The sequence below is a fragment of the Fistularia commersonii genome, chromosome 5, assembly GCF_037954325.1.
Source record: "Fistularia commersonii isolate RoL2024-O1a breed Wild chromosome 5, RoL_Fcom_v1.0, whole genome shotgun sequence".
NCBI classification, from domain to species: domain Eukaryota; kingdom Metazoa; phylum Chordata; class Actinopteri; order Syngnathiformes; family Fistulariidae; genus Fistularia; species Fistularia commersonii.
The window spans coordinates 21018570-21028320 of NC_141288.1; positions in this window are offsets into that span (position 1 = coordinate 21018570).

A 9751-nucleotide genomic window follows, 5' to 3' on the forward strand; every position below is an offset into this window, starting at 1 on the left:
GCCGTTTGCACAAAAAGACATCCTTTTTCCACGCTGCAGACGCTGACGTAATAAAAACCGTCTCAGAGCAAACCTACAGGAAACACCGGAGCTGCTGCAGCTCACAGGCCAGGACGCTCGTTGGCAGTGTGATTTTGGAGTCAACTCAGACGTGTGCACGCCTGGAGACACTTCCTGTCCGGCGGGCACCGTCACCGTCAGGCTCGTTTATGCTCAGCGTTAAATCCGCATAGGTTCGTTTCCTGCGTAATCTTTTCGCAGATGCATAGCCAAGTGTAGCAAATAAAATAAGAGGAAGAAGTCAAGATGGCGTCGGTAGACCCGAGGAGAAGAGCCTTCTGTCCACACGCCGCCATGTATGTAATGGCCGCCCCTTTCTTAGACGGTACACAACAACCCTCTCAACGCCATCTTTGTTATTAGCTGAAACAGAAGCGGGAAACGAGCTCTGCACTGCCCTCTAGCGGACGCATCGCTCACCATTTTAAAAGCCGCAGGAGATTCCTGGGTGCGGATTCACTCCATCGACATATCTCCCACCGACTCGACCGGGAGCTCCGGGCGAAGTATCGACCGGCGCCGCTCCACATCCACGCTATTACTATTCCCCCTCGGGCGTGCGTCCAGCGGCCGAACACGCGTGTGCTTTCATATCCTCTTTGTGATGGCCTTGTTTTCGGGCGCGGGTCTCTTATCTGCGCCGATGCTCCTAGATAAACTAAATGAGTGTTTTTAAGCCGCGCGTCGAATCTATCAAGCCATCTTCATGGAGCCGGCGCCTCGGAAAACACGTCCGCGTCGACCGTCTGCGGCGTCCTAATGTACCGCGCGGAATATTCATCGGGAGCGCGGTTTCCTTAAAGAACACGGCAACGTGAGGAAAGAAATCCAAAGATGGGGGCGTCGTAAACATGCTGCTGGAAGACGCCGCCTTCTCTGATTCCCGAATTTCATTGAATGGACGTCCTTCGGCACTCGCCAAGCCTTTGCGCTCGAGCTCTCCGCTGGCGACATCATGTGTTTTAAAGCGATTGAACGCATTCATTCATGCGTTTGTGATGTTTAATGCTGCAACCCCAGCTGTCATTGGGCGAGAGGTGGGGTTCACAGCAAAAGGGGGGAATTTTTAAAATGTACCGCTGCTCCAGCAGTTCTGCCCTTTGCAGCTAACTCTGAATGTGACGTCCAACCAGAGTGCGGTGCCGCTCCGTGGGGAACCGCCCATTGTTGCCACATTTACAGTTGTGAAATGCTTTTTTAAAAAAAAAAGCAACAAAAACATGGCACTCAAATGTGCTCCCTGTGGGTCAGGGGAGGGCTTGTACACTTGCACACTTGCACGTATGTGCGTTCGTCATGACGTAACCCGCTCAGGCTTTCACGTGGTCATGTGACCGACGGTCAGACAGGCTTCTCTCTTGATATTCAGAGATACCTGAAGGTAAACCCACAACTCCTCCATGAACGAATGGTCCTTCCGGTCTGGTCAATGCAGAGCACGAATGTCCAAAGTCCGGCCCGCGGGCCAAATGCGGTCCGTGTTCAAGCTTACACGGGTCCGCAGCTTATGTTGTAAAAACAATAATATGCAGCCGCCAGCACTGCTGTCCTCGGTATAAATCGCATTGTACAAAAAGCTATTTTACACTTCACCAGATGATAGCAGTGGACCTGTGGCCACACACTTTGACCCTTGTCACAGCGGTCAAAGGACATTGTGTGATCCTTTCCAGCCCACTTTAGAAATGGGGACTGTAACTAGAAAAGGAAAGTTGGCAGCGAGGGCCGCCGCTTTCAGGCCAAGTGGATTTTTGGAGTCATTTTTCACCGAAATACGAAACAACCGTGTGACACAACGCGGTGAAAAAAACTTAAGTGACTGGAAATGGTTTAAAGGCACAGCAGCGCTTTTTTACAAGAGCCCACGAATCAAATGAAAATGGCACAAAGGCAAGCCAAGAGGTAGCAACGCTGATTGCCAAGCACTGCAAAGCTTTTACTGAGGGTGAATCAAAGAATGTCAGGCACTCCTCACAAATCTGGCCCTTTTTGCAAAAACTTAGGACAGCCCCGAGGTAGAGGGTTCCACTCGCGAACCATCGCAGATGTTCCTTCCTTGTAGCTGATGTAGCTAGCTGGAACATCTTTGTGTTTATTGCCATGTCATTTATGACTTCGGCGTCACTGCAAAAGTCGCCTCCCTGATAATTCTGTCAGGAACGGCCTCACATACGACCATGAACCCGCTCATCCACGTGGTCTCCATTGAACCTCCTGCAGGAGGAACCCGGAGGAACCCCGCGGAGACACAAGGAGAACATGGAGAAACCACACAGAATGCAAGCAGGGACCTTCTTGCAGGTGGAAGCGCTCGTCACCCTCAGCCAGGCCTGTCCAACGGCCACATCCGGCTGCCACGTGTAACGCTAACGGCATAAATGTAGCCAAATGTAATGAAAAATAAATGTAACTACTCCTTCATGTTAAATAACTCTGAATTTATGACTCATTCAAATCCAAGCTATTACATATGCATTTGTATAGATGTTGAAAACATTATGTTGACTCTGTTCCAAAGCTAGCTTTCACTACCGTTGTAGTTTAGGTTTTAATTCTTGGACAATGCGTTGTTTTTCTGGAAGGCTAACGTTAGCATACTTAGCTCCGTGTTTGGATGTAGATTGTTCTCTGACAACCAACGCTGCCTCATAACACAAAAGACATCAGGCTTTCCTCCTTGAAGCACAAACACATATCCCATCTTTCTTGAACCAGCCTTCCATCTGCAGCAACTTTTCTTCTCCTGGACATTTAGGGATCATTTGTATTTCTAAATTCCACTTGTTTAAAATGTTATCGATGTGGAGACGCTGCGATCTAATGGCGGGTAACACGATCGGCATGAATCGCGGGAAAAGTAGTTTCTGGTCATTGACTTATTTGAAGACAATCAGATCTTCTAAGAGGTTCTCGCTGGCCACATACAATGAGTTGGCGGCCACATTTGGCCCGCGGGCCTTGAGTTTGACACATTTGTTTCGTGTGAGTTTGCGCCCTGAAGCAGCGAGAAGATTGAATCCCATAAACGGTGAGTAAAGACGTGCTGATGGAACATCTCCATGGAACGAGGAGCATCTTCCTGCCGCGCCCGTCCGTCAGACCGGATTATGAAAACACACATTTGACCTACACGCAGGTGAACCCGCCACGAGACAGACCATAATAGCATCCAGGCCTGGAATATGAGGTTAGATCATCTTAAATTAAAAAAAAAACAAAAAAAAACTAGATTCCCCAAATGTTAAGCGAAGAACCCAATCCCTCTGTCCTGCCTTTACTTCATAATCCCTCAGTGAATCTCTTGTACTGCACTTGTAATACTTTATAATCCCAATCCCCGTTATCAGTGGGTTTTTATTTTTTTCGCCGTTTCGACACATCCAGCTCCCATTTCAGCCCCAGTAATCGGAGCCGAGCCGCTCCCATGGAATTGCAGGGCCTTCTGAAGAACGTGGAAAACCTAGCTTGGCGGCGGCGGCGGCGGCGGGGCCACTCATGCTCAAAGCTACCGCCGGTAAACGGCGTCTGGATGATGACTTGATTTCAGTGGCGAGCGCGGAGGAGCTGCAGCAGTGGGAGGTGGTCACTTGTGCAGCGAGGGGTCGGATCCAGCTCTGCTGGTGCTTTCACCGTGGAATCAAGAGGTGGGATGACAGAACACATGCATTTATTGGGAAATCAATAAAAAAAGTCCGGTTATATTTCTGTTTCTGTGACCTGGGATGTGAATAACCCGGGGTTTTGTTGATATATTATAATTTCTATGTGACAAACATTAGCACCGACCGGGCTCTGGAGGCCACGCATGGAGGAACTAGGCTTCTTTAAGCACTGGATCGACGACGGCCAGAAGGTCCCCGCTTGGATGGCTTCCTGTGTGGAGACTCCACGTTCTCCCGTGTCTGCGTTGGGTTCCTCAGGGTTCTGCTGGTTTGTCCAAACCCATGCAGGAGGTTCAGTGGAGACCCTGCATCAGGCAGATGTTTGAATGAGAGGTCCACGATGGACAGGCTTGCGGTCCGAGGTGAACCCCAGCCGGGCTGAACGCAGGACGGGCGGCTCTGAGCTGGAGGAAGGGATGAACCACCAGGACCTGGACGAGCGAGAAGGTCCGCAGATGTAAAGTATTGATGTCTTTGATTCGCGATTGTGATTCTACTGTCCGAATCCTTTTGTCATGGCAACCGGACTCGAATTTCCGCCAACAATAACCGCCAGGGGTTTTGGCGGGTCCAGGTTATGTAAATGGAGAAGCTAGCTCAGCGGGGGTTGCTATGCTAACCAGGACGTCGCTCGTTTGGACCAAAGAGCAACTTTGGTGGATGAGCTGGATCAGAACATGAACAGGTCAAGCCAGACAGAGGAGAGAAACCTGTTGGATCACATGGACTGAGGCTCAGGTGGAAGGAACCAGGGCTGGAGCTGGTGGCAGAGCTTTCCTGGTTGTTTGGAGGGTGCAGGAGGTCCCGGTCTGTCGTGAAGGTCCTGTCTGAAGGTCCTCCTCTGTTTACGTCTTGAAGAAGATGTCTTCTTTGACTCCTCTCTCCAACCATCTGTCTTCCCTTAACAAAAGACGGACATTGATGTCTTCAAAAGTATGTCCTTCAGGTGGAGGTGGAGGTGGAGGTGGAGGTGGAGGTGGACCACCTGTCCTGAAGTGGAGCCTCTCCTGTGTCGGGAGGATTGGGTTTATAGTTTTACTATCGTCTCTAAAAAGGCGGTTATTTCCCGATTTGGGGTGTGAAACGTAGGTTTTGCTTCCTTTTTTTTCTCCAGAACAACAACAATCTCCTGCACAAACATATAGATCATGACTTAAAACGAAATTTATTTTTAAAAGATGGATTCATAAAGAACCATGGGTCCGTCCATCCATCCATCCATCACGGCTCAAACCGCCGCGGTGGATAACACTTTGGTGGGAACTGCTGCTCTCACGATGGGTCGTTACTTCAAGGCGCACACACACACACACACACACACACACACACACAGCGATCCCTGCAACATGCCGTGATCATATATCCACACACACACACACACACACACACACACAGAAAACAAAGATGCGGATGAAGGAGGAGACTTGAGTGAACTGACATGCAGAAGATGAATCCATCTCTGGCTGCCAGTCAGCCCTCCTCCTCCTCCTCCTCCTCCTCCTCCTCCTCCTCCTCCTCCTCCTCCTCCTCCTCCTCCTCCTCCTCCTCCTCCTCCTCCTCCTCCTCCTCCTCCTCCTCCTCATCCTCCTCCTCCTCCGCCGCCCCCTGTTACTTTTTCCAGCCTCATTGTTTTCAATAAAGTGTCAAGACCGGCCATTTCATAATCACATTTGAGCCTTGGGATCTGGGATTCAGATACAATCAATGTCTATTAGGATCCCGGAGTTATTGATTGAAAGGGGAGAGTTGGCGTGAGCGGCCTCCACTATATTCATTCTCACTTCCCTCCCTGGATCTGTTTGCTGCCAGCTGATGGAAGCTGACCGGTAAACCTGTGGAAGGAAGGGACGGGAAGTAAAACGTACCACAGCCGTCCCTTAAGATACTAATTTAATTGGTTCCAGAAGTGGGGTCTTATTTTTCTCCAATCTTAAATGATTTTTCCCCATTTAAAACAACAGAAAACCAATTCATTCATTCCAACTCCCCTCAAAATAACTCACAAATAAGCGTATTAAAATAGAAACCCCCTGAAAAAGAAGGATATTAATAATATAAGGGACATCAAAAAGAGAAATCACGGTTATTGTAAACTTATAGTGTTGTAATATGAATAAATATGAATGCGTAGCTTGGCGGCCGACAGACACTGAACTTAATTCATTTAAATTTTACTTTTCTTCACCATTTTTTTCTTTTTTTGATTCATTTTCTTACGAATCACTGTTGCTAGATCGCTCTCTTGAAGAATTGATTTAATAAGGTTAGCTTTTGCTTTTTTACGTCATGTACCGCGTCGTAGGAGCTCGCTTGGCGCGTATCGCGCAGATTTTCCAATTTTGATTTTCTCACTGTCACATTAGTATCATGTATTTTTTTTTGTATTTCCAGGATTAAATTTGCTCGAATTCTGCTTCGTATCTTGGAAATTTTGTCTAGATAGTGATTGGTATCTTAAAGGGCCGCTGTACTTTCAAAAGTGGAGTGAAAAATTCATTCCTCCGTTGCAACCAATCGCAGGTGCTTCGTTGGCAGGTGATTGGCCGTGGCTTCGATGGAGGAAGCTGATTGGCCGCTGCCCCTGAAGGGAACGCCGCAAAACGAAAAGAGGGGAATTTCATTTGGACCAAAATCACCGAAGTCCATGTCAATAATACTATTATGCTCACTCATAATATAATATATTTTCTTTTTCACACTCGCAACTGAAAACCCGATGTTTATTCATGACAGAATGGCTGTGAAACGGCAATCAAGCTGTCTATCTTAAATTATGACAGATCAGAAATAAAACGAGTAAAAATGGCCATGTTTACATTTTTGACGCGGCAAAATAATGGTTTTGCTGTTGTTTATTTTCCCTCCTTCATTACGCCTCCTCCAGCAGCGGGGCGGATCTGCGGGAGCGGAGAATTATCCCGCCTGCCGGCCGCCGTTCAATTCAAGGATCAGGTGCGGCAGAGACACCTTTCTTTTATTATGACTCAAACTCCAGAAATTCATGGTAATTACGGCAAAACGCCGTCTCAATCACAAGAGCCTGCAAAAATACCCATTATATAGTTTTCACCGCGTGAGCCCGGACAAACCTCCCTAAGTGGGGAACTGCAGCCGCAACGCCGACAGCGCCGCTCGGAAAGCGGCCGCGAGACGCCGTCCGTCCTCTCGCTCTTGTTGTTGTTGTTGTTTTCTGAGGTCACGTCAAGGTCAGGCTAGCGTTAGCTCTAGCGTTAGCTCTAGTGTTAGCTCTGGGGTTAGCATGCGACAGGGCTGCGGACACGTGCAGGGGTAGAGATGCGTATGCGTGTGGAAACACACACCTTGGTGTGTGCGTGCATGTGTGCGTACGTGTGTGTGTGTGCATGTGTGTGCGCGAGTGTGTGTGTGGTCCCATGACAACTTATTAAATGTGCACTCCTTCCACAGGTAGAAGACAAGGAGCAGGACATTGTGCTTCTGTCTGCACTCGGCATGCTGCTCACACAACGCGTGTGAATCAATGTGTGTGAGGGTGTGAGACACACTCACACAAACACACACACACACACACACACACACACATACACATATATCCCAAATCACAGCCACTTCTGCTTCTCACTCACATTCTCTCACACATGCTGTAGTGCATGCACACTCGAACACACACACACACAAATACACACACACATACACACACACACACATACACACACACACACACACACACACACACACACACACAAAACTTACAAAGGCTGACATGGATTTATGTTCCCCACTGCTCGAGGAGACAAGTCTTGGGAAAAGGGACAAATTAAACCGCAGAACAGGAACACCCGTTGTTCAGAGACACACACACACACACACACACACGCACACACACGCACACACACACACACAGACCAGAACACACTCACCCACAGCAGGAGATGGCTTATTGACTGTGCAGTGTTCAAAGTCGAGAGTTGTGTGCGAGAGGCTGTTGATTTAGTCGCCGCATGCGGCCGTGCACGCCGCCGTGCACGCCAGCCTTAATGGAACAATTGAGTTTAGGATTCGTATTGACAGATTGGGGAGTGTAAAAAAAAAAAAAAAACGAAAATAAAGGAGCACATCCCAACATTTACACACACGGACGGAGGAGAAATTGCGATGTGTGATAAGAACCCTGGGTTTTGTGTCATTTGAATGTAAATGAAGCATAAGATGATGTTTGGTTTGCGTCTTTGTGCTCAATGTGTGTGTTTTTGATAAAAAAAATGGGATTTGGAAGTGATTTGAGGGGGAGGAGGGCGAGGGCTTTGAGAGAGCGCCTGTTTGATTTGGGAATTGGAAGCCGGAGGGTCTCTCCTTTGCGATCGTAAAGCGTTTGTGTGTGTGTGTGTGTGTGTGTGTGGATTTTCCCGTCCCGGTGACCTTTTTGTTTCTTCTGCTGCCCTTTTGTTGTCGCCCGTTTCATCTGGTCTTCATTGGAAAGTAAAAAGAAAAAAAAAAAAAATGAGATCCAGAGAAAACAAGAGGGCGGAAGAAGAAAAGGAGGGCAAATGAAGGAGAAGTGACACGTGCCTTTTGTCCGGCGCCTCTCCGTCGATTAGCCGAAGATGAGCAAGACACACACACACACGCACACACACACACACACACACAAAGGGGAAATGGCTTGTGTTCCTCCATCTCTCCTCACACTCCTGACAACACGGCATCGATCAATAATCAATCCCTAATCTGCCCAACCTTGTCTTCCCCTCCTCGCTCTGCTCCGTCTCTCCCTTTTTCCTTTCAAAACCTTTCCGTGACCCGAGATATTGAACGGAGTGTGAGGACGTCAGCGGGCGCACTAATGCACTGTCACACACTCACACACTCACACACACACACACACACACACACACACACACACCCCGACTGACCAGCGGCCACCAAACCGTCCCTCGTCCTCGTCTTCCTCGGCTGAAGGCGAGTGTGTTTTCACTGCGTCACATTCTTACTTCTCCTTGAGTGACTGTAATACATTAAACCCTTGTTTATCACGGGGGTTACGTTCCAAAAAGAACCCATGATAGGCAAAATCCATGAAGTAGAAACCTTTATTTTTTTTTTTACAATTATTATACAATATAATACTCTATTATACATTCCTGCTGTCGTCCTTATGTTTTTTTCCTCCTTCTTTATGGAACGAACGGAAGATTAATTCATTCCGTAATGCCGACCTACAGCCGCATAGCTTTTAGCTTCCCTTAGCATGTCCAGAAGTTTAGCTTTATCTGCCATAGATAGCATCTTCCGCTGCCTTTTGGGCCCTGCAAGGTGCTTTTGTCGCTCCAGAGTGTTTTGTCAACATTATGGGTTTTAGAGAAACTGGAAATTGCGAGAGAATTTGCACGTACGTCATGTAAATTCGGCGAGCTGTTTTACGTACGTGTACATATTAAACTGCGACGTTATTGACGCACAGGTAGAGAAGAAGCGGAGTGACTTTTTAGCCAATCAGAATGCAGAACACAATGCACCATGCAAATCCGTGAAGTAGCTAAACCGTGAAAAGTAAACCGCGTTATAGCGAGGGATCTCTGTACTGCATGGATTAGTCTTATCAACATTTATACGACCAGTAAGCATTCATTCATTCATTGATTCACCCTCTCATTCACATGTCATGTACAGATATATGACATTCACTCATTTACTGTCTTGACATTATCATTATTATTATTATTATCATTATTATTAATAACGGGTCGACCCATCGGGATCCGCAGGTCAGGCGGACACGAGAAGCTACGACAGGTTTGAAGCTACAACAGGTTTTGAAGCTACGACAGGTTTGAAGCTACGACAGGTTTTGAAGCTACGACAGTCCGGTTGCCACGACAAGAAGATTTCCAGCGACCACTGATCCTGCATTCGAGGTCACCACAGGGCTGCGGATCGTCAGCGAGCGGCCAATGGGCGAGCGCCGTGTTTGGTGTGTGGGAGGAACCCGGAGAACCCTGAGGAACCCTGCAGAGACACGGGGAGAACATGGAGACTCCACGCAGGAGGGA